The following is a 14,497-nucleotide window of genomic DNA, read 5'->3' as shown; positions in this document are numbered from 1 at the left end:
AATAACATATAGAAGCAAATGTAAAAATTCAAGTTGATAGTTTTTTTTAAATAGCGGAAGTCAATCATTATCTAAGACAATGTTTTTTGTATTAGATTATCAATGGTACTGTATTTTCTTCAAAAGATATCCCATTTCCTGAATGTCAGAAAAAGGTGTTATGTTTCTGAGAAGGTGTCTCAGCCATGCGCACCGACTCGCCCGGTAAAAGAAGACCAATAATACTACCATAGGATAATCAAGATTCTTTTCTTTTTTTAAATTTAGTTCTCACATGCCTCATTGTATAATTTTAATCTTCGGATACCGAAAGTGTCAATTTTGGTTGGTTTCTTTTCGTTCACGTATTTTATATTATATGAATTTTCATTCACTTTTTCTAGTATTTCACCTAATTATGTATATTTATTGGAAAAACAAGCTGGAATTCCGGGTTTCTGTCCTAGTTCTTTAATTAAGACTCGCTGACCTGGAATGAAGTTTTCAAGTTTAAATTTCTTTTCCACGTATCGTCTCTGTTGTTTATATTGCTTTTGCAAATTTTTGTACGCTAAATCGCGAGCTTCTTTTAAAGCTGTGAAACGTTCCTCATTTTTTTGATGATTACAAGGTAAGTCAAAAACGTGATCTATTTTCATTCTCGCATTATAACCATGAAGAAGATAAAAACGAGAAAATTTTGTCCCTTCATTTACATGGGTGTTCAAAGTAAATACTATGCTTGGAAGAACGATGTTCCAAGAACTTATCTTTTTATCTACGTAGTGTTTTAACGTATCCTGCAAAATTCCGTTTATTCTCTCTACTTGACGTATTGAGAAATGAACTCCAGTATCGGCAAAATTCAGAGATATTCCGTATCTTTCTGTCATTTCTTCCATTAATTTCCCTTTATCAAAAGAGAGACGGTCTAACAAGATCTGCCTTGGGATTCCAAACTTTAGTATTAGTTCTTCATATATAATTTGTGAGATTTCTTCCGCGCATACATTAGAAATTGACTTGGCGATGATGTAACGTGTTGCCATGTCAGTCATTACTAGAATGTATTTGTGTCTATGGGTTCCAGACAAAGGAAAGGGTCCTATTTCGTCAAGAACGATTGACTTCATCGGTCCATATTGAGGGTATGTTTGTGGGTGTAACGTCATTTTTCCCTGTTTACGTTTGTTTACTTGGCACGTTATGCAGGTATCACATTTCTCATGTAGAAAACCTTTCAAATTGGGAATATAGATTTTCTTATATAACGCATTGTACATCTTACTGTACCCAAAGTGACTTCCGCCCATGGGGTCAGAATAAGCTTGGTTAAAAACTGCATCCCTCATGCTGTATGGTATACACAAAAGAAGTTTCTTTCCATTAGCGAAACGATGAATCCTGTATAAACAGTCATCTTTAATTTCATACATTTTCTTCGCTCTTTCTAAAGCGGTGGAACAATCTTCGGGATCTTGAATCGCTTCATAGATCGGTCTAAAAAAATTCTCTTCTTTCTGCAATCTAGCAACATCTAAGCCTTGTTGGAATGTTAAAAATACGTCTAGTTGTTCAGAATCGAAATCTTCTTTTGTCTTTTCGATTTCCGTATTTCTGCTTAAAATATCGGCGGGATTATTTTTACCAGCTATATGTATAGGAATGTAACGGTAACTTTCCAGTTCAAGTGCCCAACAAAGGAGTTTTGGTGATAATTACGGTGATGTTTTTAAATATGTAAGACTCTTACAGTCTGTTAACAGTTCAAATTCGTTACATGCCAAAAAGAAATTGAATGCTCTGCAAGCAGACAAAATAGCCAAAAGTTCCATTTCTACAATATGGCGTCGTGTTTCCTCCGGTCTTAATAATCTGCTGTAATAACCCAAAGGTGACCAAGAACCATCTGATTGTTGTTGTAGGAGGACAGGTCCAATGGATTTGGTGCAAGCATTTGTGCATAAGCGTAGAGGATTTCTTGGAACATAGGGTGCTAAAAGTGGTGCATCTAAAGAACTTGTTTTAGTTTTTCAAATATTTTGGTTTTTCTTCACCCAAAAGAATTTAGAATTTTTTCTTGTCATGCGCTGTAATGGAGCTACTAATTCTGCGTAATCTTTACAAAATCGGCGTACATAGTTTGTGAGACTTAAGAAAGATCTTAATTCTTTTTGAGATTTAGGTGGTTGAAATGATTTTATTGCTTTAATAGTTTTTTTCACTTATCTGGTATCCGCTGTTCGATACGATGTGTCCTAAAGCCAAAACTTTTTCTTGTATAAATTTATTTTTTTTCCACTGATAGTTTAAGTCCTGCGGTACGCAAACGAATAAATTGCCTTTAATATATCTATCATATGCCCTTGCGAATTTGACCATAGGAATACGTCATCCATATAAGAGTTGACATTCTCTGGGTGAACATTCGCTAAGGTCATTGCCATAATTCTAGAATATATTGCTCCTGCAGAAACGAAACCTTGAGGAAGTCGCTGGAATTGAAAACTACCCAAACCTGGAATATTGAACGATGTACATGATCTCGATTCTGGTGTAATTGGGATGGTGAAATATGCCGATTTTATATCCAAGCCTGAAAACCAATTATGTCCACTCATCGTTGTCAAAATGTGATGAATTGGAGGTAATGAGATTGTGTGGAACTCTGCGAAATTGTTCAAAACTCTGGAGTCCAAACAGCAACGTAATGAACCATCTGGTTTTTGAATAAATAGCATTGGGTTATTGAAAGGACTTTCAGATCGTTCAATGATTTGTTGGTCCAGTAAAATATTGATTTGATCTTGCACTAGAGGACGAAGAGCGGCGGGAACTTGGTATTGCGGGCGGTGAAACTGAACTCTCGTTTTCAACTTAATGTGGTGTTCATAGTTTTTAACTTTCCCAATTGTATTTTTATTCCAAGCAAAGACATCTGCAAATTCAAAACAAAGATCTTCCAATTCTTTTTTGATTGCGAGATCGGCCTTATCTCCAATTACCAAACGGGATTTATCTCATTCCTTTCTTGCGTTAACTATTTCGTCAATTTCTTCTTTTGTTAAACCCTGTTCTTGTAGATCTTTCTTTCAGATGCATGTTTCTGTTCTCCCTAGAACAGTACCTTGATTCAATACAACTTTCTCACAAGTGAAATTTGTCACTTGTATGACGTCATCCTTTTTTCAAAAAGAACGCGAAGAAAAATAATTCCCTTTTTCGATTGAAGTTCTAAGTTAGGCTCTAACATCATTTCACACCCGGACCAGGAATTTCTTAGTTTTACTGGGATAGTAACAGTTGATTTTGGAAATATGAAACATTTTCGGGGTGTAATAAATACAGGAACTAAACATGCTTTTAAAATATTTGCCATTTCATTTCAAACGTTCACGGGTTCGATGTTATTTTCAACTTGTGCCGAATTTTTTACTAATCCATTTGTCTTAACTAATGATAAAGGTGGACGACCGAATCATTGAATACTCATGATTTTCCTACCATAATCAGTTTTAGCTTTTTGTATAGAAAGGAAATCGTTTCCAATTAATAATCTATTGGGAAACCCATTGCCTGGTCTACTCTTGTACGAAATGAATGTGGGGATAGTAGCGAGAATGAGAAGACCAAACTAATATAAGAGAAATATCTGGAATGTCTCTCTCAACATGCCCCTGAAAGTTAGGCAAAATGCGTAGCATGAAGTTCAAGAATAATTTAGTTTTGATCAATCGAAATGTTATTGAACTCAGAGAAAGGCATATTGTTCATTTTGTAACAATTTATTGGTTAATGAAATTGATGTTCTTAGATCCAACTCGTTCAAATATCTGAGAGGTCATTAGGAATAAAAGTAAGGAAATCTGACCTTAGGAATATCATACCTGGATTACTATTGATTCTATGCTGACAGGAAATCTCATCTGCAATTCAGTTCCAAATTCTATAAAGCGTTCATGTCACTCGATTAAAAACTTTTGTACGGACTTTCCGGAACTTAGAATAAAATGACTTATCCCGACTCGTTACTTAGGATATAAGTACGTATCATAAAGCAACATGTTAGATTACTATTTCGACGTGTGATCTAATGAATCTTAACTTGATAACTCTCTTAAACTTCTCGTTGACTTCTGATTAACTGGTCGACTTATTATCTTCTTATTAACTTCTTACTAACTTCTTATTAACTGATTTCTCTTTCCAAGGAAACGGTTTAATATAATCAAGAGATGAGGTTGCAGATATCGGAGATATTCATGACACCAACAGACTCCAGTTAGCACGTGGAATTCTAGAGAAACTCAATTGGGACAGAACATTCTGCTGACCAAAAATCCTTAGAATCTCCGGACACAATCTCTCGGATTATTTAAATTTTGTTAATCTAAGAAATTTTTAAAAACAAAAAGATACACAATTCTTACAATTCATAGACATTCTGTTCTCAATTTTGAAAGTAAAAACGCTGATTATTTGACAGATATAATAACCTCATTGCATAAATTCTCTTGTTAACATTATGCTAACTAGGTTGCAGTATTTGCTCTTCGTAATGAAATAATAAAGTGTCAGCAAACTAAATGATTTTCATAACATGATGTTGTTCTTATTATTTGTGTGACATGATTTTAATGAGTAAAATGATGATGTGAATAAAATGAATCCAAATAACATAAAATATTGTAATTTTACCAACAATTGTAATCTAATACTATAACATTTAATAATATGCCATAAATATCATATAACATCATATGACATCCCATAACAATATTGAAGACCTGTACGAAGATACTGGGGCCGCGGTGGCTCAGTGGTAGAGCGTTCACCTCTGGTGCTAGGGGTCTCGGGTTCAAACCCTGATTCCGCCAAGTGAACTTTGTGGTGGACAAACACCGTGTGCGTGGGTTTCATCGGGGTTCTCCCGTTTCCTCCCACTTTCTTCATTCTACGATTTCATTCATATCTCATCATCACCGTCACCTTTAGCCTAACCGGCATAACCGTGGGACGTAAAACTCAAAAATTTCATTTCATTTTGTACGAAGATACCAAATGCATATATTAAACAATTTCTAAAACTGAGTGGATGAGCCAAAATACCCCTCCCAAATTTTAAAGGGTGCATCAATGTACCCATATCTTATGATAGGAAATTAAACTATATACATGATCATATAATCATATAAGATAATAAGACCGCATCAAACGGGATAAATTGGGCCAAAACCAAACGTGGTACAACATATAGCTTAAGTTTATATTTTTGCATTTTTTTTACCCATGAAGTTGAACGATGTGGACCAAACAAATTTATCATGATACATGTTGAGGTCCTCTACTATAATACCGAATGCTTAAATCGAAATTTAAAGGGGTGCATCAATTTGCCCATGCCTTATAATAGAAAATGGACCAGTATACATGACCATATAACCATATAAGCTAATAGGACCTCATCCAAGGGGACAAATTGAGCCAAAAATCAAACACGTGATTGTATTAAAATTTGGCAATTTCGTACACATAAAAGGGAATGAGGTAAACCAACTTAATTTATGGTAATCTCTATTAGGGTCCTATACTATAATACCAAATATATAAAATGGGTAATTTCCAAAATTAAAGGGGTGGGCCAAGGTACCCCTCCCAAAAATTTAAAGGGGTGCACAAATGTACCTATGTCTTATGATAGTTAATGGACCCCTATACATGCCCATGTAACCATATAAGGTAATAGGACATCATCCAAGGGAATAAATTAGATCAAAACGAAACACGTGGTTGTACTAAAATTTGGCAATATTGTACCCCTAAAAAGGAACAAGGTGAACCACCTAAATTTATAGTAATATATATTAGGTTTCTATACTATTATACCAAATTTGTAAAATTGGCAATTTCAATATTTAATGAGTGGGCCAATGTACCCTTCCTGGGTGCACAAATGTACCTATGTCTTATGATAGGAAATAGACCCCTATACATAACCATAATCCATATAAGGTAATAGGACCTCATTCAAGGAAATAAATTGGGCAGCAAGAACAAACACGTGGTTGTACTAAAATTTGGCAATTTTGTACCCCTCAAACGGAACGATGTGGACCCCCCAAATTTTTCATAATACATGTTAAGGTCCAGTACTATAATACCAAATGTTTAAATTGGGCAATTTCTAAAATTTAATGGGTGGGCCAAGGTACCTTTCCCAAATTTTTAAAGGGGTGCACAAATATACCCATATCTTATGAAAGGGAATGGACCCCTATACATGACCATATAACTATATAGGATAATAACACATCATCAAAGGGGATAAAATCGACCAGAAACCAAAGACGTGGTACAACGTATTGCTTACGTTTATATTTTGGTAATTTTGTACCCCTAGAAGGGAACGAGGTGGACCTCCTAAATTTATTATAATACATATTAGGGTCCTGTACTATAATACCCAATGTTTAAATTGGCCAATTTCCAAAATTTAAGGAGAGGGCCAAGGTACATCTCCCAAATTTTTCAAGAGGTGCTTTAATATACCCATGTCTTATGAAAGGTAATGGACCCCTCTATACGCCCATATAACCATATAGGTTAATCACACCTTATTAAAGAGGATAAAAAATAAATCAAAAACCTCCGAAATTTGAATTTTTGGCAATTTTTTACCCATGAAAATGGACGACATAGACACCCAATACTGATAGAGGTACATACTATGGTCCTAGGCTACCATACCAAATTTTTAGATTTGGCAATTTCCAAAATTTAAGGGGGTGGTCCTATGTACCCCTGCCAAAATTTAGGGGGTTGGCCATGGTACCCTTGCCAAAATCTAGAGGGGTGGTCCTAGGTACCCCTAGGTCATTGACCCTGTTCCAAGGTCATTGACCTTTGACCTATGACGTCATAAAGGTCGGGGTCAAAGTCCAAATTTGCCTCAAGTGGGGCTATTACTACTCTAGATCTAAAATGTTAAACTACTTACAAGATTTTCTGATTTATACATGGTCAGTGTTTTTATTATTTGAACATACATTATATAACTAAACAATACATTAAATACACAGCATTATGGAGGTTAAAATGTAGTGTTAATTGTACAACACGCTCTGAACTATAGAGATTCATCTCAGAGTGGAGAAATATTTTATGTATCACCTACTCTCAATTTTATTTGCATAAAGACCTGACTTTGTGCTACCAACCATTGTACGTGCCGAGAAAAATTACGTGCAAGTTGGGTGGTACCTGTCCAGGCGTTTTACAAACTGGAAATGATCTGGATCCCAAGTAATGAAATCATAGCATTTAGGGACGAGATTCTTTGGCTGGCTGCTATAACAAATGAGCGATATAATGTTTGTTCACAAAATTTTTAATTTCTTTCGATTTTGACTAAGGTACTGCTGAAGAAAAGAAACAAACCTTTCCTGCATGTCGATTATTTTCATTTAACTTCTGCACGCTATGTCGTACTGCCTTCTACATTCTAAATTTAATTTATTCCCTTTTCGTTCGAGGGGAAAAAGGGCAGCTTCTAGTGCTTGGAACACAAATAGTAAGGAAATGTCCCTCAAAGATATTTCAAAATAGTATAGAATTACTAATTTTGTCAGACACGTTACATGTTCCAATAGTATTTTAAAATTTTGTAGTAGTTGTTGAGCATTGACTAGTGTGCGATGGAAATTAAAATCAATACCACCGTATTCAGATAATTACATAGAATTGAGAAATATAAACATTTTTTTCGGTGAGTGTCTTTGTTAGTTTTAAGAAAAAGAAGCAACTTTTGTCATGTTGTTGTTACTCTTTAAGTTACCTTCTTGTTCTATGAATTTCCAACGAATGGGGGGATTTGAAATTCCATCTGATATGGTTAATTTTGTCCTTCGAATGTTTCTTGTTTCAGTGTAAGCAATGCTACAGATAATTGTTGTACAGTTTTGATCTTGTGGGTGAAAGTTCGTAGATGAACGTGTAAGTAGGTTTGATATATGTCAAATAGCTTGCCAATGTATCAAGACTAAACATGTTGCTAAAAAACGACTTAGGATACTCTTTTGTGCTGGACTATAGGTTCTAAGAGACTAAGGGATATTTCATTCGAAGTTAGTAATCTGATCTGTTTTGCTTTAAAATACAGAACATGTCACATACGTTACTCTAACAAATGTTACCAAACTTCTTAGTTACTTAGATGAGCATAGTACGTTATGTGAGTTCAAAGAACGCTTTTGTTATAGAATGATATTTTTTACCTTAACAATTTAACGTATCTTTCAGCTATTTCTTGATTTTCCGTACAAAAATGATATAAGTAACCGTCTCCAAAGTGTTAATATGTTATATTTTCGATCCAATTAAAAATTGGCATTAATTGACAGCCTTGCATCTGCAATAAAATCTGTAGGAGTGGGTTATTAACGTTTGTATTTAAATACAAAAACCTGTTTTCAGATTTTTTGACTGAACTACTACTGCGCTTTAGTTATTAATAGTAGTGCCGCGTTTTGTACAGAAGTTAAAATACTTTTATCTCTTAATTTAAATGTTTCTAAAATGCCTGAAGGAAAGTTACGTTCTGCTAAAATCTTGCTGATAATTATTGAAAAAATAAAAGAGACTTATGCAAAAAATGTATCCAGATCAAAACAAGTGGGGAATGAAAAGGACAATCCAGATTATGTGGAAGCGCAATTGCTGCCAATTTAGCTAAATACAAAGATTTTGTAAGAGAAATTAAAATAACTTAGTACTCTTGAAATGCGCTTTAATAATTCCGAAGATATAGTTTAAATGGAGGAACTGAAGAAACACGATAATGTTCATGCCATCATAGACATAAAGAAACTTCATCATTTACAAAAAGACATTTGCATATGCCTTAAAAGGAAGAAATATGGAATATCCTTGCAACAAATGCCTATAGTTTGGAAATGTTATGGTTTAAATGATGTCTTCCCGAAAGAATCTAACTGTATTTGTGAAGAATGCTCTGCAATATCACCCTCGTAGCAATCTGATGAAAAATAATGGGTTAGAGAAATATGGCATAGCATATAAGGCTGGGATTGTAAAAGATATATCTGGGACTGTCAAAGATGAGCTCTGAGTGTAAAATATCTTTTACCACTTTGATGGTAATAGATATTTCTGCGACCCCTTGTAGAGGATAAGACATGCTATAAAAACAAAAATGTAATTTAAAAAATCCCATTCCAGAACAACCTGGTAGACAAATATTCGTGGGAAAACTACTGGACTAATGCTTCGTGAAATATCCTTTCTTTACATATATAAGTAAAGATATTTTTAATTTTTTTCTCCAATTTCACACATTTCAAATTTTTAATAGTTTTACTATTTCTTAATGTACTCAACAATTTGGGATTTATTTTTGCAGAAATATTTACTTTGATACAATGTCACCTATTTCACACAATATATACTCAACATCTAAGAACACAAGTGTTCTCTCAATGGTGGATATTTGCATTTGTCGAATTCAAACTACACAACTGTTTAAGGACAAAAAAATGTATTTGGAAATACATATGAAGAAAAAATCTAAATTTTAGTACAATAATTACACGTACATGCCAAATGTTACTTGCTTGTCACGTATAACGGTTTCCTCTATTGTAACACATTTTGTTCAATAAAGTCCATTAAAAATATTTACTTCACATCATACTGAACATATCTAGTTCTGCAGAACAAAGTACTACTATTAGCGCAAAATAACTCCCTTTAGTGAAGAAGTATTTATGGTTACATAAATGGCATGAATTTTCCCACCTCTCAACAAACGTTATTATTTTTTGCAACATTGAGATGAAAAGCGTATGCCAAAGGATGAAACTCTTACTGACAAGTTATAAGGATCAAAACAAGAATAATCTTTTCGCTATTGTTTGAAAGTGAATTTTGACTTTTTATTGTATGGTCTGCCTGAGAATGACCCATGTATGCAATTCAATAATAATAATAATAATAATAATAATAATAATAATAATAATAATAATAATAATAATAATATAATTATTATTATTATTATTATTATTATTATTATTATTATTATTATCAGTAGTAGTAGTAGTAGTAGTAGTAGTAGTATATAGAAAAATAAAAAATATAGATTTCTTATAATTTCAATATAGTACTTACTTTTTTACATGTTCCCTTACGTCATGTTCGCTTACTTCTCCAGGGCAGATGTAATATGCTGGGAGCGTGATATTCCAGTCTTGAACATTTCTTTTAACCGTTATAATAACAGGATTTTCTTGGAACTTCTCCCAAGCTTTATGATTGATGTAACACGCAGAAAATGTTGACAATGCGATCAAACATAACCAAAATCCCCTATAAAACAGAAAGTGATTAAAAACACTGTTTTATCAATTAGTGAGTCAATTGTATTGTACAAATTAAAATTGTGCTATTTGAATCATGTTTAGTATATTAGTATATGCAATAATTAAAATAACCCTCTTAACCAGAGAAATATGCTAACCTTTCACATAAATTACTTTTCCGTCTCCATAATTCCGGAATTCCATGAAACCCAGTGGATTCAAAAATTCTTCTGAATCTGTTAAACATTAGCAGGCATCCAGTGATAGCTGAATATTCTGAAAGGGTAACAGTGCTCTACTATTATATTAATAAATTTACAATGGTTTTTACGATCAAACATTGCTCGTTAGTAGCATGAGACCACAAAGTAAATCCTATAATAAAGCGCAACTCTGCATAATTCCTTACCATTCTGATTTACTTCATATCTCATAAAAATGAGTACTACGAACTTATGAAAGATTCTGAAAGCAGCTCTCATCACGGAACTGCATTCGGTAAGAGAGAAAAAAATTTCCTTGTTTTTGATCAGGAGCATTTTTAAGAACATTGGTGAAACACATATTTCCTATCCTTCCTTGATTTATTAGTGACTGGAATTTTGCGTCCTACTTTACCAGTATTTCTTGAATGCCTTTAACAATATTTGTACGTCTCTACTTAAATGTTCCAGAATTGGGTTGATTGTAACTGTGTACGGTACAGGATTTTTTTCTAGCCATAATTGAAAGCCTGTGGCAGATTTAATGTCGTTTTTTTTTTTGTTTTTTGCATGAGTTTTTGTAATAAAAAGCTATTTCAAAAGTAAGGTTTACAGACTTAAAATATTCCGTCTTTTAATTGTTTGTTCCCGAAGATGTGAACATTATTAATCTTTGCGAATATGTAAAATTTGTATTACGAAAACTTTTTTACGCCTGGCACCAGAAGAAGAGACTGAAGTCAGTGCAACGCGGATGATGATTCTTCGATGTTCTAAACCTGTTACCACAGACAAATTTTGAAATTACTCTGCAGATTTTACACGTATGCTCATATGGTGTATTTACAGTTACAATACTGTAATTTTAGATTTCTCTCTGTTATAGGAAATATAATTTGTGTTTGAAAAAACATATAGTTATGCCAAGTAGTTTATACACTTTTCACTGGATCTGTATTCCGACTTAGATATTGTTCGATTTATTATTGCGTTACGATTTCATTATCTACAAACAACATTTTACATCTTATACTTCACTATATATTTCATGACACAAAATAATTTTTAATAGTTATCGTCTTGCCGCTATTGATGACTTATATTAGTCAAAATAATTAGATTATGTTCACCTAATATGCAGTAATACAATGTATGATGGAGAAAATGTAAAATTGTTCACATATATATAAGATACAATGATTTTATGATTGAAAACAAACTTAAAGATTGGTTACATTGTAAACGAAGTTATAGTTTTGAAATAAAGTATAACAAGCTTTTAAACTTTAAAAAGCTAGCAACAAGCTTTTAAATGTTATATACTATCGGAATTAATTAAAAAACATTCCACTAATCATCAAAGTTAGCATCAAAGATTAGAATATTCCTATTATTGTTTTCTCGATGATTATTAAGGCTAGTTGTTGTCACATTTTGCACAAATAATATTTCACTAAATTTTTGTAGAAAGAAAGCATTTAATTTTTACATTTTTGTGTCACAAGAAATAACATCATGGCTATCCCATCTAAGCCAATAAATTTGTTCACTCAATACATACGGGATGTCCGAAAAGTAATGGCGAGATATGAAACCACAGATACCTGTCTCCGAAACAAGAAAAAAAAGTTTTATGACATATAGTCTGGAAGTGCACAGGGGAGGAGCTGGACATTATACATTACCGAATGTGGGGAGAAAGGAAGTTCACACCTGCCTATTGGAAGAATGACAGAAACTTGAGAGGGGTTTCAGTAGTACATACAATTCATATCGGCTTGACTTGTTAAAACATATATTAGACAAATGCAACAGAGAGTATGCATGTCATTTATGGAATCAACGAATATATATAATGAAACGGTACAGTAAAAATGTAAATCGTAGCTCCCATTTTCTTAGCTCCTATCTTTACCAGGTAGGCAGGGTGAAGTTTCTTCCCAATCCTCCCACATTTAGAGCTCTACAGATTCGCCCCTGTCTACTGACTATATTACATGTAACTGTTGTTTCTTGTTTTGGTGTCATGAATTTATGGCTAAATTTTTCGCTATTACTTTCTAGATACGTTGTATACATAAATTGTGTACTTACTGTATTAGGTGTAATCTTATATTGGTAAAGATTACATGTTTACTTTTGTTATTGTAGTTAAAGTTGAGTCGTTATGTACAAGCAATGAAATATGGATTTTAACTGCCTTTTATTTTAGTAATCATTTCATATCCTTTGAATAATACATATTTTCATTCCTTCACTATAATTTTCTTCCCTGTGATACAATAGAAGACATTAGCAATTTTTAGCAGACATAGAGTGAAACAAAGTTCTGGTAAGTCGATTGTTTACTTTCTCACAAGAAAAAAAGGAAAATGAAACTTTTTCTTCTAAAAGATAATAATTAGAGAAAAACTCCAACTTCATGCTTTATTAATTGATAACCAAAATCGTAAATAACTTAAACTGCAACCGTTATTAGGAAACCAAATCAAGACGTGCGAAGTAATAGATGAAATAAAATATCACGAGACACATTTTTATAAATAAAAGAAATCATAACAATAATTTATTATTCTAGTGTCACATTTTTACTATATAATTCTATTTGAGTACCGTACATTTCAAATATTTGTGCAAAAGCAATTGTATATAAATAGATTTATTGAATCATTTTGAAATGGCCAACAAATTCAAAAACAGGTCGAAATCTATTACTGACAAATGTAAAAATACAGCGAATTATTAACGTTTTAAGGATTCGTTGATAAGCTTTGTTGGTTCAGGGACGCTCGGTCTCGATGTAAAAGCCACGTTGGATCATGCTGATGTAATTGGGAAGATATCTGAAAGAGTCTGGTCTACGGAAAATAGTAACGAAACTTGAAGCCTATTCAATTGAAACAACAGTATCAAATTTGAAGTGGGTCACCTATCACCATAAATCTTCTTATGATAAAGTGCCAGAGATATTAGATTGATAAGAGCCTATAACGATTTTGAACTGTAAACTAAAACTATATAACACACATTTTATTACTTTTTTTATTTTGAGAGATACTGTTATTTGGAAAATATGATAACATTTTCATCAAATTGTAACAAACTCGACAAACTGAAGAAAAATAAACTATCTCAGATTTTGACAGTTGAGTAACTTCATTAATTATTGATTTCTCTTCTCTGAAGATATGTCATTAGGAGTGAAGACTATCGCAGAACCATCGTACCGAATTTGAAATGACAATTTTCTTGTTATGCAGAATAGACAAAGGAAAATAGAAAATTGTTTTGTCTGTTCATTTCTCGATCTTCAAATATTTCGCACAAATTGAGTACCTTCATGAAATTAGTTTCTTGTTTAATATCGTAGTACTAAGTCAACTTTGAGACGAAACGAGAAATAAGCCCTTGAGTGTTATATATTCGTATCGAAGGTAGTCATGGGAGGAAATGAATCTGTATTTTTTATGTTTCATTTGGTTCTCATGTTATGTTTTCGAACTTGACCGCTGAATAAAATAATACCTCACGTTCTTTTTTGTGATGAAGATAGCTGAAAACCATTATGCGAGATATTTGTAAACACAGCCTGGCTATAAAAAATAAGCTAAACAGCACAAAATTTGATCAGTAGCGTTTGAAAAGATAATATGTTGTATTGAATGAACTGAGTGTAGATAATTTATGGGTTGGGTTTGGCTACTTTTTCATTATTTTTTTCGGGCATCAGTCACTGTCCTAGGCCAGTGGGGATTTTCTAGTTACAAGAAAAATATCTCACTGTGACAAAAATATGTGCTGTCACGTTTTCCTGTAAATGTTCGTTATTACACAACTTCCCTGCTAACTTTACATTTTCATTTCTCAGAATGACACGCTCTTTATTAACAATGAGACACATTCCTCTCACGTACATTTCAAACATTAATGCAATTGTTTCGG

Source organism: Thermobia domestica, chromosome 3 (genome assembly GCF_964235325.1).
Source record: "Thermobia domestica chromosome 3, izTheDome1.hap1.1, whole genome shotgun sequence".
Lineage (NCBI taxonomy): Eukaryota > Metazoa > Arthropoda > Insecta > Zygentoma > Lepismatidae > Thermobia > Thermobia domestica.
This window is presented reverse-complemented; position numbering follows the sequence as displayed.